Below are 18,674 nucleotides of genomic sequence, written 5' to 3'. Positions count from 1 at the left end.
TGTTTACCTGAAGAAATCTAAAACAGTAATTTGAAAAGACATAGGCATCCCTATGTTCACTATAGCATTATTTAAAATAGCCAAGATATGGAAACAACTTAAGTGTCCATCAGACAACTGGATAAAGAAGAGGTGGTACATATATACAAAAGAATATTAATACTTGGCCATAAAAAAAAAGCATGAAATCCTACCATTTGCAACAACACGTATGGACATAGAGGGTATTATGCTAAGTGAGATAAGTCAGAGAAAGACAAATACATTGCTTTTCAATAGTGCTCCAAATAGCCTTTGGGGGAGCACAGAGATAGCTCAAAACATATTTTTAAAATTAATGAGGTATTAAATCTTGATAGTTTTACAGCATAAAGAAATGTGCAGGTCATTGTGCTAGAGGACAGGGACTTCGAGTTCATTACGTAACTAGCCAAGGGATCTCAGATGAGCCAGTCTGAGCCTCCCCATCTGATAAGTGGAAAAAACCTATCACATTTCCAAGAATCATTCTGAGCTTCAAATAAGGAGCTCAGTGCATTATAAACTGGAAAACTGCCAATAAAATATAATTTTATAAGCCTAAGAAAAACCTTAAAGCAGACTGAAAGCTCAGAATTCAGAGACGTCAGTTAAGAGAAAAAGCTACTTTTCTACCAAAAACTCTAAAGACAGCCTACTTTAGAATGAAGTAGATGGTCTGAAGTCGAGGCAAGTCTGTGTCTCCCATTCCAGTAAAATTATGGTGTTATAGCCATTGACTTGCATGAAATACTGGGAAAAGAAATGTCAAGCCAGAAATAAGAAAAATATTAGCTCAATTTTCCTCTTTATATTTGTTTAAAACTCCAGTCACAATGTTTCAGCATGTCCCCAGCCTGGAAATGTGGTTTTCGGCACACCGTCACACTTTTCCATGGGAATGCATTGTTCTGGGTAGTTTTTCTTGTCATATTTTTTTTCTTTTCATCTCACTTTGCACCAAACATTAACATGATACTGCCTTAAAGAAGGAAATATTTATCCTGCATCAATTAATTCTTTCAGATCAGCTCTTTGAAAGACAAGGCTAATTGTATTCATCACAGATAAAATTAACAAACCTGAGTTTCCCAGGTGTAAGGCCTTTGAGTCTCTTCAGAGAAACTTGAGTCATTCCACTTGGCTTTCTTGACGACACAGGTCCAGGTTGGGGAAGACATATTAGCAGATTCAAGTGACTGGTAATTAGCAGTACATTGCCACTACAAATGGCCACAGCTGTGCCAATGTGGCAGTTAATTATGATAATCCCTAACGAATTAGCAGTTTCATGTGATTCATTCTGTGTCCATTCTGCTACGTGGCAGACATCTTTTGTAGTATAATGTCTCTTAAACACTGTATTAAGTAGATATGTAATCTATCTTATTTTCCACAATTATTTTAACATTCTTGTATGACTCAAATATATTAGTGCGAATCTAGAAGTACACTAGTTTGTCACTCCATCCCGTATTGTTAGTGTCATTCCAATACTATGACGGGACTATTGTCTCAGATCAAATTCGTTCACACACATCTTGAGTGGGAGCCACTGTCAGTGAGAACACAACGACATTGTGTTTCGAAAGCAAAACGCTCAAAGGGAAACCAGAGGAGGGGTTTCTGCTATAAATTAAACTTCAAGATAATAAGCAGGTATCTTAAAATTCACATACGCTAATGGTTTATCGGCTCTACCCTCCTGCTTCTAAACACTGCTAAGTCGAACCCACATATCAATAACAATCTCAACAAAACTTTAACCAACCAACTCTCCAGACTCTACGTAATGAATGGCCCACTTAAGAAATTTTCCTTGCAAGCACATGATTTCTAGTCATATAAGTAAATTGCAATGATGTGCTGAGACGCTGGGCTCCAAGTCGAGAAATCTACTGCTAAAAAGGCGTGAGTCTCCGCACCGAATTCAGAGTTTAGAGCATTTGAGTAAATATATGGGAAAATGGACACCTAAAAATTTAAACAAAAGAACCAATAAAATAGTAGAAATACTGGAACCACTGCTGTAGTTCAGGCAGCCACAAATTACTTTGGAGCAAAGTTTCACTCAAACGCGATTTTTAAAAAGAGTTAGCAAAATACCTATGCTCATTCCGTATGAGGTAAGCTACTGGTACTGTCCTGACAGCAAGTATGCAATGACCCTAAAGCAAAAACAATGCACGGTCCAAGTACTTGTCAAACACCAGAACGAGTGGCATCTCGGCCTCGTTCCCTGCAAGATCCCAGTGAACCATGGATAAGGATCGAACTCAGTAGGTCCTGCAGTGCAGACTTCTGGTGATCCGGCGACGTCTCCAGGGATTCTTGTAAAAAGAAGATTTAAGTAGAACCTATTCATACATTCATTGCCTGTAAGTATTTGGGACAAAAATAATTTTTACCGTAATCAGGTCAACCTAATCATCTGCCATATGAACTTTGCCAAAATAGACACAGTCCCTTGCCTGGTGATTCATGTAAAGAATGGGGAACATTTCACACAACTTGTGGATGAGGGTGACCAACAGATTCTGACTTACCTAGAGCTCCACAGAAAGTCAAAAGGAGAAAAAAGTGAAAAGAATTATGGCTTCCAAATCAAGTTACGTAGGCAGTAAGATGATGTCTTCAAATTCAACTGACTATGCAGTGCAGTGTAGACTGATTCTGGAATAACCATACAAATGCCAGCCTCCTCTCTGCAGGTGTCTCATTCTCTAAAAATGAGCTGGATAGTTTTATCTAAATTAACTTAAAATGGCAAGAGATAAATTAACTGCTCAGTATCAGTCTGAAGGAATCATTGGAATCGACTCCAACATCACGTGGAACTTCAAAATCGGAACTCCAAGTGGACTCAGACTGAGACATTCAATACGTTTAGTTCTCACTAGGAATATTGCTAGCATGGAATTACTACAGTGTCAAGAATGGAAAAAATAACCATATAGACACAATTATGTAAATAATAACTTTATCACTTTTTAAGTGTCCTCCATGCATTAGGTCCCAAATCTCATCACAACTCTACAAGTAATATTATCCACACTTTAGAAATGAGTAAATGGCAAGTCAGAAAATTAAATGACTTGATCTAAACCAGAAACTATTAAGAGGCGTATCTGCTTAGCCTAAAACCCATATCACACTGCCTCCCTCAGCTAAAATCAGTCTGGTTCTCAGCTGCTGTTTTTTGTTTGGTTGGTTGGTTGGTTGATTTTCTTCTCCATTTATGGTAATATTTATGATTGACAAATTATACCTCAATGTGACAGTGTGTATGCTCTAAAACTGCTCCCACAGAATCAGTGTCACGAATACCCCAAACTCCGTGACCCTGGCTTGAGGGACATTTTAAAGCTCATATCCTGGTATGAGTCCCTCTGGGAATGTACTAGCAGGAGCAAAAGTGGAATAAGACATAAAGTAAGCATGTGTCTGAGCAGCTGCTGTGTGGGTGGGCCTGGATATAGGGATCTTTCTCTTGCCGTCTGCAGATAAGAATCTCAACTTGAATGGGAGGCACAATGTTTTCTGGTTGAAGAATCTTGATGAGAGAGGTAATGGAATTAGAAAACTCAGGGTAGGCACTTGAGCTTATAAGGCCCAGAAATGTTACATAGAATTTAAACTGAGGCTACATTTGTGAGTATTAACCCTGGCATAATGTTAGGAGATCTGAACATACTCCAGAGTCCTATTAATCCATGTAAACTATAAACCTACAGCTGAAGTTAACAGAATACAAATATAGTTTGGGTAACCAAAGATTCCATCTCACCAAACATGTAATTTGGCTTAGCAGGGGGCTATAAGTAACACAAAGAAATCTAAGGATATTTTAGAAAGATAACTCTAGCAGCTGGGCACATGGTAAGTGAGAGCCACAGTGGGAAACTTTCTATATTCAGGAATCAATAAAGGAAAGATAAAAAGGACTTCAAGCTACATTTTTTAAAGAAATTATGGAGACTTTCTCTTATGGCCAAGTGAGGAAGTTGGCAAATCCTCTCTTTAAAAAGCAAACTGGATAAATTAACAAAAAGAACTTTTCAGAGCTGTGGAACTTAATCAAAGGCATAATATATATATATATGACAAATCTTGATGCTTGAAAACTGCCGACCTTCGGGCGAGGGCAGTGGGGGGTCTGCGGCATTCCTTCCCCCGGCTGCGCCCATCTCCCCCGGCTCCCCGGCGTAGAGGTTCGGCCACGGTGTGGAATGGGGTAGACTGTGAGGACCACTAGTTGTGCCTCCGGGAAGGAGGCTTAATGATTTGGAGCAGATGCCACGTACACTACACTGTCTGTAAAAGTGACACTTTCCGGGGACGCCCAGCAGCTCTTCTAGCCTGACTGAAGCTCCGAGCACGCAGAGGACACCCAAGCCATTCACATGCTCCTGGCTAACCCTGCAATCACATGTGCATAAGAGAGACACAAAGGACACAGCCGAAGGTAAATCTGGGAAGATTTCAAATGACCTGAGCTCTGCATGCGCTTCTCCACCCTCCCACGGGCCCAGTCACGGAGAAGAGCAGCCTTGCTGCTCAAGGCTCAGCAAGGCTGAGCACAACCTCTGCACAATCGGTGCCTTAATTTAAATGCTGAACAAGGCAACTCTAAGAAGCTGGGCAAAAATAAAAACAAGAATGAAAAAACATAATAATAAATGGGAGACTGGCCACATATCACAGGGGAGACACATTTCACAGATTTAGCCCAAGCAAGTTACGAATCAAAGAAAAACAAAAATAGCAACCACCACCTTCACTGGGGAAATATCAGGAATCAGAGTTCCTACAATGTACTATCTAAAAGGTCTAGTTTCCACAAAAATTATGATACAGATATAAAAAAAAAAAACAGTGAAGAGAAACTGTCCCTAGTATATCCAGAAGTCGGCAGACAAAGGCTTCAGAGCAGCCCTCGAATACAATATGTTTAAAGAATTGAAAATTTCTGGTCCAGATGGCAGAGTAGGTAAATGCTGTGATCCCTCTTCTCATGACCATATCAAAATTACAACTAAACTACAGAACAACCAACACTGAGAACCACCTGAAGTCTAGCTGAACAAAAATCCTACAACTGGCACACAGCAGGGGCCACACCAAGACTGGTGGGAGGCAGAGACGCGAGATGGCCTGGTTCTACACCACGTGTGGCAGATGAGAATCAAGAGGGACATCCTGGCCGCGGAGGTCCCCCTCGAGGAGTAGGAGTCAGCCTCACATGGGGCTCCCCAGCCCAAGGCTCCAGTGCTGGGAAGAGAAGTCCCCACAACATCTGGCTGTGATAAGCAGTGGGGATGGTGGCTGAGTGAGACACAGGGCAGCTGGAATGCCAGGCGTTCTCTTAAAGGGACCACACGTGGACTCATTTGCTGACGGACTCACTCGCTCTGAGTTCCAGTGCTGGGGCAACAACTTGAAAGGCACCAGGGACACATGGAGAGGAACTAAGTTGACTGGATTCAGGATGAGGGCTGGAGGGGCAGCCGCCTCCCAGACAGAAATACGCAGAATACACTGGTCCTTTGTTGGGCCCTCCCCCAACCCAATGTGAGGATGCAGGCAGGTACTATGCGAGTCTCCACCAAGCTGGATAACACAGATTGCCCTGCCCTGGTGATTCCCTGAGACCCTATCCCAACCAACTTGCGGGCCCACCTAAGCTGCTTCCAGTGGCTTTTTCATACAAATGGCCTATCTTGGCTCAAGCTCACAACTTTCCTAAAATCCCTCAAAGTTTCAGAAAACCTACGCAAGCAGCATCTGGCCTCAGCATGCCCTGTACCTCCTGCTGAGCAGCCCCAAGCCTGCACTAGTGGCAGACGGCCTTGGTTCATGGCTTGGCCACTTGAGGCACATCCAAGCCCAGCATGGATGGCAGCCATCTGTGAATTGCTTGGTGGCTCATACCAAGTGGCCCCAGGCAGGTCACAGGCTATGGCTGAACCCAGCCTGCAGTGGGGCCCTCCCAGGAGGTATAGCCCAGTAGCCAGCTTTGGACTGAGCTGGAGCACCACCTAGGGCCAATCCGAGGATGACGAACCCAGAGAATAAACGTGGTGAGCACCACAATCCTGCTAAGGTGAATCCTGCTCCACAGGGTCAGACCCTGCACAACAGCAGCTCCACTGCAGTCATGGCCGGTCCTCACGACTGACCAGCCCGAGAGCCTGTCACTCCCACTGGCATGTAACCAGCAACCAAAACGCAACTATAGCAGAAGGGCACACACAAGGGACACACCTGCAGCACCTGACTCAGGTGAGCAGAGAGCCTGCACCACTGGGCCCCACAGAACACCTACTACATAAGGCCACTCAAATAAGACTGGGAGACATAGCAGCCCCACCTAATGCATAGAAACGAACTCAGGGAGGCAGCCAAAACAGGGAGAAAAAGAAACATGTTTCAAATGAAAGAACATTAGAAAGCTCCAGAAAAAAAAGTAAACAAAATGAAGGCAAGCAACCTATCAGATGCAGAGTTTAAAACACTGGTTATAAGGATGTTCAATGATCTCGGCAGGACTTTAAAGAGAAAGGAGACATAAAAATGGAGATAGAAGACATAAAAAAGCAGCAGCTATTAATGAAGAATGCAATAACTGAAATGAAGAAAACATTAGAGGGAATCACCAGTAGATCAGATGAAATGGAGGATCGAATCAGTGATCTGAAAGATAAGGTAGCAGAAACACCCGATCGGAACAGCAACAAGAAAAAAGAATCCAAAAAATGAGGATAGTTCAGAGGCCTCTGAAACAACATCAAGCGTAACAACATCCACATCATAGAGGTGCCAGAGGGAGGAGAGACAAAGCAAGGAACTGAAAACCTGTTAGAAGAAATAATGACTGAAAACTTCCCTAACCTGGTGAAGGAAGTAGACATACAAGCCCAGGAAGCTCAGAGAGTCCCAAACAAGATGAACCCAAAGAGGCCCACACCAAGACACTGTATAACTAAAATGCCAAAGGTTAAAGACAAAGAGAGAATCTTAAAAGCATCAAGAGAAGCAATTAGTTACCTACAAGGGAGCTCCTGTAAGGCTGTCGGCTAAATTTTTAACAGAAACTTTGCAGGCCAGAGAGACTGGCATGAAAAATTCAGTGATGAAAAGTAAGGACCTACAATCAAGGTTACTCTACCCAGCGAAGCTATCATTTAGAATAAAAGGATGGATGAAGAATTTACCAGACAAGAAAAAGCTAAAGGAGTTCATCAACACCAAGCCAGTATTACAGGAAATGTCAGAGGGACTTCTTTAAGAAGAAGAAAAACAGAAAAAGATCAAGCATGTGAATAATAAAATGGCAATAACTGTAACTGAAATAATTACTTTAACCATAAATGGGTTAAATTCTCCAATCAAAACATAAGAGTGGCTGAATGGATAAGAAAATAAGACCCTTACATATGCTACCTACAAGAAACTCTTCAGTTTGAAAGACACATGCAGACTAAATATAAAGAGATGGCAAAAAATATTTCATAAAAATAGAAACAAACAAAAAAGCTGGACTAGCAATAATTATACCAGACAAAATAGACTTTAAAACAAAGACTATAACAAGAGACAAAGAAAGACCCAGAAATTCCACTTCTGGGTATTTATCTGAAGAAATCCGAAACACTACTTTAAAGGGACAAGTGAATCTATTATGTTCATTGTAGCATTATTTACAATAGCCAAGACATGGAGGCAACCTGGGTGTCCACCAGTGGATGAATGGATAAAGAAGAGGTGGTTTGTAAATACAAGGGAAAATTACTCAGCCACGAAAAGAATGAAATTTTGCCATTGCAACAACACAATGGACCTAGAGGGTACTGTGCTTAGTGGTCAGACAGAGAAAGACAAATGCCACATCATTCCACTTAAACATAGAATCTAAAGAACGAAATAAACAAAAAAACCCAAAGACATTCTCAGTGATACAGAGAACATACTGATAGTCCCAGATGGAAGTGGTGTTGTGGGGTGGGTATGAAAGGGGAAGGGATTAAGAAGCAAAACAGTACTACAAAATGGTCATGGACATGTACAATACAGCGTGAGGAATATACAGCAATATCAATAATATTGTAATAACTATTTATGGTGTCAGATGAGTAAGTTATATAACTGTCCAATCACTTTATTATACACCTGAAACTAATATAATATTGCATGCCAACTGTAACTGAAAAATAATTATCAAAAAAACCTGCATTAGAAAAGAACTAAAGGAAACCATGTCTAAATAAATAAAGGATAGTATAACAATGAAGCAACAAACAGAAATTCTCTATAAGGATATAGGAATTACACTAAGAGAACCACATGGAAATTCTGGATTTGAGTACAATAACTGAAATAATAAATATATTATATGGGCTCAATAGCAGATTTGAGATGAGAAAGAATCAGTGAACTTAAAGATCAATAGATATTATTAAGTTGAAAATACACAGAAAAAAAAACATGGGAAAAAATTAACAGAGCCTCAGAAACCTGTGGGACAATATCAAGTGCATCGATATGTATGTGATGAGAACACAGAATAACAGGCGAGAAAGAAAAGGCCAGAAAATACAGGTAAAGGAATAATGGTTCATAACTTCCAAATTTCATGAAAAACATGAGTTTACACAGCCAAGAAGCACAGCAAACCCCAAGTAAGATAAGCACAAAGAGGCCTCAAAATGGCACGCTAACCATTTTACACAAAACAAGGAAATAATGAAGACAAGAATGACAAGAACAAAAAATCCAACCATTTTCTGCTTGTTTTAAAAAGGAAATGTCACACGCGCGTGCACACACACACTCACACACACACAGGAACACTAATCTTAAAAAAGAAGGAAATCCTGACATTTTTCGACATCGACGAATCTGGCACTCTGCTAAGTGAAATGAGCTGGACGCAGAAAGACAAATACTGTGGGATCTTACCTATATGTACAAGTTAAAATAGTCTAATGGAAGCAGAGACTAGAATGGCTGTTGCTGGGGGCTCGGGGGAAGAGGAAATGGGGAGATGTTGGTCCAGGAGTACAAAGTCTCAATTATGCAAAATGAGTAATTCTGCAGAGCTAATGCACAGCACGGTCATTACAGTTAATAATGTTGCATCGTATACCTGAAATTTGCTGAGAAAATTGATCTTAAGTGTTCTCACCATAGTAAAAGTAACTAAGCACCTATATGAGGTGATGGGTATATAACTAGCCTGACTGTGCTAACCATTTCACAACTAATACATATATCAATACATCACATTTTTATACTTTAAATACACAATTTTTATCTGTCACCTACCACCTACAATAAAGCTGGGGGTGGGGGCACATTTTATAAAAATATTAAGGCCGAGCTCCCTACCTGGTACCTATATTCTGGGTCCAAAGTATTTTCCAGCCCACACTCAATGCTTATACAATCCAACTAAATTAGACAACCTTCTACTGTTCACATATTTCCTTTTCCCTATTTGTCCTTCGTCCAATGTCTCCATCTTTCAACTGCAATCTCAATTACCACCTCATCCACCAATCCAACTAACCTCCTGACCGAGACCACGTGCAGTGCACATTCTGGTGGACCGCACGCCCCCACTGTCAGCGACTGAGTCCGCTACCCCCCGTTACGCCTCGCTTGTGACGTGTTTTGTTGAATATTCTTGATGGTGTCGCCTGTGCTTCATGTTCCAAGTTTATTTAAAAAAAAAAAAACAATTTTTTTGTGACAGGCCACGTGTTTTATCTCATTCCAAATAAACCATTAAAAATATTGGTAAATGAGCCACAGAAATATATTTAAATCATTTTTAAAACATTAACTGATGCATTTTAAATAATGTAGGTATGTTTTTTTCTTATGATTAGTTTCAGGTACACAGTACACTGGTTAGACACGTATATAGTTCGTGAAATGATCCCCTAATTACATCAGCACCCGGGGGTTCTCCATGCAGCCATTACATTATTGCTGACTTCCCATGCCCGTGATCATCTATCAACTACTAAATTGTTGGGGATATATGTGCATTTCATAAGGGTTAAAATTATCCTTCCACTGATTAAACTGTGTATTTGTATTATAACAAGTCATTATATTAATGTAGGATAGAGAAGAAATGATGCTCTAGAACTCAGAAGGCCCAAACTGTAGTCTTAATTTTACTATTTAAGGACTAACTTAAGTGACTTAATTTCAATGCTCCAATTTCCTCAAGAGGAAACAAGCAGAGGGGTAAAATCATTTTTCATGTAGCTTCAAGTTTATTTTCTAAAGAGCATCCATTGTAACCATACTGCCTGGTCTGGCCACACGCTTAACAAATCTGTTTCTGCAATTTATAATGCAATGAAAAGAATTTAAATCATGAAAACGAAAACTCGCATGGAAAAGACAAAGCCTAAGGGAGAAAAATGTTTATCACAGAGAAGAAACAGCCAAATAATTGTTTTAAATGTCAACCATATAAGTGTAACCAAAAGAACAGTGTTGAATAATTATTCTTTACTTTCATTAACTGCAAAAGAAATTTGTTTAAATGTCTTCAAATGTTTGGATGCATATAGAGAAACTTGATATTATAAAAAGATTAAATGATGACACAGACTCTTCATACACAAATATTTTAAAATAATGCTAGACTACGATCATTAAGTCATTGACCAATCTGTCACTAACCAATCTAAGTATTGAAAAAAACATAAAATTGTGTAATGTATGTTTTACAGGCACATGGATTACCTCTAGTTCAGGCACAGTAAAATTTAAATTTTGTAATAGGATACAAGACATCATTGGTTTAATTTTTGGCATGGTAAATAAGATGATTAGATAATAAGTAAAATGGCATTTAATCCTATTAGCTACTGCATGATGACTCAATAGTCCAGTCTTACTAAATATTTTAAGTTGCTCTTCTCAGTTTAGTTGTGAGTCATTAGTTTCCTCATCTACATACTTGCTCTTCTGCTTATTAGCACAGCATTAGTAAAACAGTAGTTAAGAAGAAAGTTTTCATTTATTTCTAACATTTTCTCTAGATGATAACCAAAGTTTACAAATCGAGCCCAAACCAACATCTTCCAGGCCCTTACAACTTTACTGATAAAGTAACGTATAGTCAAAAGCATGTATGTAAAGAAATGCATGTTTTAAATAAAATGAACACCATGAATCCATCAAGCAGGTTAAAAACACGCTTCACGAGTAACTCTGAAGGTCCTGTGTCCCTCCACCCAACAATGTTCCTCGCTTTTCTTTATCACACATCTGCGTACACCTACACGACATTGTTGTTTAGATTTGCTGGGTTTTGCCCTTTACATAATTACAAAGTCCGTATTCTTTTTGGTGGTGCAATAATAGATTTGTGAGCTTCATCCATGTTTACCTGAATACCCGTAGTTCATCCATTTTTACTGCTATAGAGTAATATACTGTATAATTGTAGTTCAATTTAGTCAGTCTGATATTTTTAAATTTTTTCTTAACCATATTGTGGCAACAAACATCATTATATATGTTTCCCTGTGCACATGTGCAAAAACCTCACTTGGAGGTGTATCTAAGCATGAAAATCCTCAATGATAGTGTACATCTTCAAGTTTACTGAATAATTACCATTTTCCAGTTCATAGTCCTACCAGAAATGGGCAAAACTCCTATTGCTCCACATTCTCACCAAAACTACCACCAAACTGTGAAATACTTTATTGTTCTTTTAATTTTTATTTCCCTAATAATAATGAGGTTGATAACATTTTCCTACTATAATAGTCATTTGCATTTCCTCTCCTGTGAAATGCTACTCATGTGTATCTCTCACTATTTTTGTTTGGTTATTTGTTGTACACATATCGACTCACAGGAATATTCTGTATTCTGGATACTTCTAGGTCTTCTTCAATTTTGTTTTGGTATATAAGAAACCAAACAATAAAATTGGGTTTTCCTTTGACAGTCAAATTTTTTGTGTTGTTGATAAAAGATTGTCACAGAATGATGTCTCTTTAATAATTCATATTATTCCCTTTATTATTGTATCTATATATAACAATAATATATATATAAATAAATACCAAGAGAGAACTTTCATGATTTTGTTTTGAAAACTTGACCCAAATACCCCACATCTAGAAATGGAAGATGGAATAAGAAAACAGCCAAGTGAGCTTAGACGTACATAAAAATCTATTCATAAGTAGCCTTTGAAACAGCCCAAGTGACAGCCCACACACATATCCATCTCCTTGGCACTGAGTTTATGCACAGAATAATCAGAGAGAAGATTTTTCTCTAGCCTTAACAGCAACTTATACAGTGTTTCACATATTTTCAGTGTACTTTACATACTTTACATGGTGCTCAAAACAATTATGATGGATGGGAAAAGGAATTATTATTGCCACTTCAGCACTGAGACAATGAGCTGATGAAGGGCCTTGCCCCAAACAGAACCAGCTGAGCGGCAGGCTGCATCTCCCACCCTCGGGGCTGCTGCACCCGCCCCCCCCCCCCCCCCCCCAGCATCACGCTGCCTTCCGAGGTCAGGAATGAAGCTGCTGGAGCAGGGAGACGGCGCTTGTCAAAGCCTGACTCCTCTGTGCGGTCTGCCCACAGCCACTGCTTCTGGAAGGATCGTGTTGTGCCCAGAAAGAATTCTGCTGTAAAGGGAGCTCCGCGGGAGGGAAACAAAACGAGAGGACAGTCCTCTGCCGCCCTCCTACGCCACTCATCTCCCACGGAGGCAGACGTTCCTCAAACACAAATCTCTTACCCTTCACAGGAGATTCACACGAACCAGTGAGACATGGCTACAGCGGTGGGAACTACTGAAATTCTGCTAGGCAGGAATATCAGGCTAGACAAAAGATGCTTGCCTTTAGTCCTGTGAGTCTATATTCCCCGGCAATATGCTAACCGCGTAGAGCAGAGCACGCTCCAGCTGTACCTGAGCCACCACGGAGGCGGTCCTGAAAACTGGATGAAACCTCTATACGTGATATGATCACAAACACTATTGTACTTTGTATGACTCACATAAAAAAGCAAGGAATCGGTACCTATGTATATTTAATAGCAAAAACGCATAGAGTTTTCAGGTAATGTGACAAAGCTATCCTTTTAAAAATTAAATTCTAAAGGACAACCACAGAGCCACTTTCATATGACTACATATAAGAAAAATTTTAATTATTAAAGAATTAAATTCTTTAGCTCTTAATATAGTGATATTCATGTAAGTTATGGGTAACTTTTGAATTTTGTACCAGTAAACATATTACCTATTCAAAAAAAGATACAATTCAAAAACTCTTATGTCTTATATCAAAATTAACTCCATAAGGATTAAGAACATAAGAAAACTATGAAAGTACTAAAAGAAACATCAATAGATATTTTTTAAATTATGGGGTTTGAAAGAACTTTTTAAAGACCTTTCTAAAGGCAGAAACATAAAGAACAAAACTGATAGATTATACTCAATACATTTTAAAACTTTAATGTAACAAAAACATTATAACCAAAGCAATCTGTTAGCAAGAAAACTGGAAATTTTTATAAACACATGGTAGTGTGTATATAAATGACAGCTATATATCAAACACACACACACACACACACACACACAACTACTCTAATAGAAAAACAGGCAAAGGATATAAACATGGCATTCACATACACACTGCAAATGTGGGAGTAATTGAGGAAGCACAATTTTTCTAAAACAGAAACCTTTTGCCTTCCAGATTAGCAGAATTCATATTTTAAATTTAAATGCTGAAGCAGATAGGGAATGGGAAAACAGATGCTAATAAACGCAGTTCATGGGACTCTAAATTATTTAAATTATCTGGAGAGTAATATGCCAATAAATATCAAAAACCCTGAAAAGTATATGCCTTTATCCAGGAACTCATTCTAAGGCAATAATTGAGCAGATAATTACATGTGGATGTTCACTACAGTGTTGTTTACAATACCAAAATAGCTGAGAACAAACACATACATAGATGATAGAACTGGGATTTTAAGTGCAGGCCTTCTGATCAATCTAGACTCCATTCTCTCAGCCTAACGGCCTTCCTGTTACTTCCTAACCTTTAGCAAACAACCAAAACAAAGCAGGTGCATTCTGAAGGAGACGTGCAGCTGACCAACCCGTAGCAAGGGAACACGTGGGAGAATCAGGGACACTTGGAACCAGTACAACTAAGCTGCCCTCAGAGCGCAGCGATGTGAAGACAGTGAGACTTGGATTCCAGGTTCCCCTAGAATCTGCTGGTAAATGAACGATCTTGGCCCAAATTCCCAGAGCTCTCAGCTGCGGCACACGACGGCTGAGTTGCACCGATGTGCTTTCTACCACATCGTAAGCCATGTTAGGAGAGAAGAGCTTCGCCCTCACTGAGTCGGCAAACGCCTGGTCCCCGAAAAGTCTGCACGGAGCAGGGCTTTACTCAGCTTGACAGCAACGAGGGTAGTGTTTGGGCCCCTCCCATTTTTCGAGCTAGGAAATCAGGCAAATACCAAAGTAACACACACCTATCCGTCAACTGAGGTGCAAAAGGAAGTAGGGCTTACACCGGACAGGCGTGTTTAAAGGACTAAGGGAATACAGAAAACCGGGAAACCATAATAGTCATCAAAGGAGAAAAATATTAACAAAATTAACCAGATTCCCAACCTGGCAGAGAACTCCAAATGGCTCTGTTAGTTACGACTCAAACCTCCCTTAACCAAAACAATAGATCTCTCAAATGTTCACCTTATCGTATTGACTGACCGACCCTGAGCAAGCCTCCCCTGTTACACCCACAGCAATGAAATGCCATTGTCAGGTGCCTTATTCAAATCCGAACAGAAAGTGCAAACCCTGGCCTAGAATCTGGGTCCCCAAAGTGGAGAGCAGTGTGGCCTCTCCTCTGCCCTGCCGATGGGAACGCCACGAGCTAGCCAGTTCTTCGATTCGAGAAATGAAAATGAGAGGTGGCAGCTCGGGCAGGGAAAGTGTCTTGCGAACATCATTCCAGGTTAAAACTGTGGTTCATACTCTCCATCCTAGCAATTTAAAACACATTATGCATTTGCCAGCAGCTCCGGGATCCACGGCCCTTGGCATAATTAAAACCCATTAGTTTGGTTCACAGCATAATGGCGCCACATGTGCTATGAAAACACATCCTCCTAACAGCCCCTGAGAGGACAGAAAACGTCCACAACCTACAGGAGAAAGTTCGCACACGTATCAAGGTATAAACCTTCGTCAGCAGACAGCACGCCTCACCATTCAGGGAGACGACACTTAGATCTGGCCAGGTCTGGTCTGTGACATTGAACTAACAGAGGGGAGAAAGGATCTCGGACCCAGAAGTCCCTACAGCAAAGGTCGTCGCGGTGCTGACAGCTTCTGTTTCAGAGCCGAGAGAGAAGCTGCACAAAGACCGAGCCTCGCGATCCTATTCTGCACCATTCCTTCTCTTCATTAACCTCTGCGACTTAAGCCTTATACTTTTCTTCTTCTGGACTAAGTCAAGTTTCATCCTAGCTCTTTTCTCTCTAGCAAAAGGTCACCTTCTGGGAGCCAAAGTCGGGTAAAGACACTCTAACCAATGACAATTCTTAATTCCACCAGCAGAATGAAGAGCAGGAAACAGAAAACTCCAGAGCCTCTCAAAATGTAAGCTGACACTAATTCTCTGAGTTTAGAGCAAGGCCTACGTAGACGTATGCGGGAAAAAACAAAACTCTAAGCAATGTACTCAAAGTGTTCATGATTTCACCCAGAAAAACACCTCTGAGCACATTTCTATAAATGTGGAATCATTTCTCAAAGGCACATATGACACAAAAGCCAGATAATAGTGAGTCTTACGAAAATATTTTTTTCTTCTATATAGAAAAATTAGCCCTATTCACCCTATTAAGTTGTTGCAAGTGGCCGACAGAAGCCCCCAGAGAAAACAGAATAAAGGTAACAAAGCCACGGTTAAGAATTTTGGTTCCCTAAGAAGATCAGGAGAATTTGGAAACAAAAGCAAGACAAGTGTCTTCCAGTCACACATTGTATCTGTAAAGCCGAGAACAATGGTTCTTAGTTTTTTCGTTGAGGTTTTGGTTACAGAACTCGTTGTTAATCTGATGGGAAATGCGCGCTTCCTAATTATCAGCACCGCTTCGAAGCACGGTGGGTCCTCACAGGACATCGCAGTCCCTGTAAGAAAGCGCACACTCGCGCTCCTGCCCCGCCCTCCTTGGCGCCACCAGCAGGGTGCCTCCAGGGTGACAGTTCACAATGAGGACATGTGTCGGGGCCAAATGGCGCATGGATGGTCACCACAGAGAACTCGACTGGTTCAGGGGACTGTGCAGCTTGCTCCTGAAGAGCACATGATTCAGACACATCAGTGGCATCACCCGAACGTATAAAAAACATGTAAAGCAGCAGCGTGGCCTTTTAGAGGAAGACGATTACTAAACGCATAGTGTGCCCGCATACGCCATGAACACTCCTTTACAGCGCGGTGCTCACTGTGCGCTCCAGAAAACTTTAAAACTTACAAACTTCAAAATTTAAGTTATTGTTGATATCTAAGGGTGGCTGCATTGCTTCACGCTTATTCTGAATCAAGCCATTCCTTTATACTACTGTTTGATGCGATTCTACTAAAAATGTTTTTAAACTGTTTGAAATAGTTATTCTTCCTGGGGTTTGGAAGTGTGCTGAAGTCTTCAAGTCTAACACTAACATGATCTTACCTTTTTGTAGGTAGGCAATGATAAAAATGGCAGATGGTGATCTTAATTTTCATGGAAGTTATTACTCTGTCAAACGCATACCAACTTGCACCTCATCTGCCCCTGCAGTGTGCTCGGGGAGAAAATAAACATCACCCCAGCCTCTCCCTCCGGTTACGTAAATCCATGCCTCAGCTCGGGGCTCACGTGGGTCCTGTCCTTTTCCTTTACAAATCAATCTCTTCTCCCTTTCAAGTGTTTCTGTTTCTGGGATAAAGTTGTCTACTAGTTTCACATTTCTTTCTTCTCCCACACAGAAATATGACTATAATTATATCTTTACTTTTATCATTCGTATTTTTGACAACTGTTTTGTTCTTTTTACATTCCTTGACTTTTTCCAAAGACATTCAGCTGTTAAATAATTTCCAAAATTGTGGTTTTATTTTTGTATTCATCATGTGCTTTTCAACTTTTACAGTGACAAAATATAGTTACCATTAATATTAAACTGTATAAGTATTTACATTTCAGTATGGCTTTGTGCATTATTAAATGCATAGTCCATTTTTTCAGTTTATTGGACAATAAATTCTGAAAAAGACTGATATTCTTAGAAGCCAAAAAAAAAAAAAACTGTCTGCTTTGCTGAGTCATTCTCCTCTTATCTACCTATAATAGGGTGCATGACCTGAGTCCCCTTCCTTCTCATAACTCCACATTCCCCTGGATGAATGTCACTGAAACCTGTGGTCTTAAATGCCTTAGCAAACCCAACAACTGTCAAGTCTCTGTCGCCATCTCTGACCTCCTCTAGTCCTCCAGGTTAACATTAAGCTGCTACCAACATCTCTACGTGCATGTCACAAGCCCGGCATAGACAAGACAGAGCTCCTCCTATCAGCGGCTTCCTTTTCCTGTACTTTCTGCCCATCTTTCCCTCCTGAACAAACATGCAAATCCAAAAATATTTGATCCTTTTTCCCCCACCTCTCAAATCCAACCCGACAAAGATTCTGACTCAAACTACTTCTATTGCCTTTACGCCACCCAGCTGAAGCTTTGCCCTCTCTTGCCTCCTCCAGTTCCCTCTCCATAAAGCAACCAGTACGATAAACGTAAATCGTATAACACATGTGCTAACAACCCTCCAGTAGCTTTACGCTGTATTTAAAATGAAAACCAAGCCTCACTGTAGCTTGCAAAGCCCCTGACAACTTGGCCCCTGGCCCCCTCTGATCTCATCCCACATCACTTGTCCTCACCTGCTACGCCTGACCACGCAAGCCTCCTTCCATCCTCTGAATGGTCCACGCTCATTCTCACCTTAGAACCCCCGCACTGTTCCTCCTGTCCACCCACAATGCTCCTTCCTCTGCACATCCAAGAGCTGGCTCCTCGGTCACTCAGCATCAGAGAGGCCTTCTACGATCACACCATCTGCGAGAGACATCCCATCATTCACTGCCGCCTTACTTACATTAATGCCCTCCACATCATGTATCACTAATTGTTAACTATTTATTTTCTGTCTTCGTCGATGAAAATAGAAGATCCACAAGCTGAGGAACTATCTATCTGTCTCAGCCACTGCTCTATCCCCATTGCTTAGCACATAGTAGGCACCCAATAAAGTGTTTATTGAATGAACAAATTTAAAGAATTTATTTTAAACAAAAACCAAACTCTGAATTTCATGGCACTGATTTTTTTTTCTTTTTATAGAAAGTTATCACATGCACTAAAAGAGCTGAATTAAACTTAACTAATTTTAGACAATTCTCATGAAATTTTGGCTAGTAAAGAAAATTAAAATATTATATTACAATGTTTAAAATATTCCAGAAGTTATAGTGCCTCCAGATTCTACACAGTAATTATATATTCTAAATTAC

At 40.4% G+C, this 18,674-nt stretch overlaps 1 protein-coding gene across 7 annotated transcripts in view; it reads right to left on the bottom strand.

The window, feature by feature from the left end:
* RYR2 (ryanodine receptor 2) overlaps positions 1 to 18,674 on the bottom strand; it is a 525,506-nt gene that overhangs the window by 316,206 nt on the left and 190,626 nt on the right. The window lies entirely within an intron of this gene.

Source organism: Rousettus aegyptiacus, unplaced genomic scaffold (genome assembly GCF_014176215.1).
Source record: "Rousettus aegyptiacus isolate mRouAeg1 unplaced genomic scaffold, mRouAeg1.p scaffold_m13_p_18, whole genome shotgun sequence".
In the NCBI taxonomy this organism is placed as follows: Eukaryota; Metazoa; Chordata; class Mammalia; order Chiroptera; family Pteropodidae; genus Rousettus; species Rousettus aegyptiacus.
Note: the sequence above shows the minus strand (reverse complement) of the source record. Positions and strands in the feature narration are given on the sequence as shown.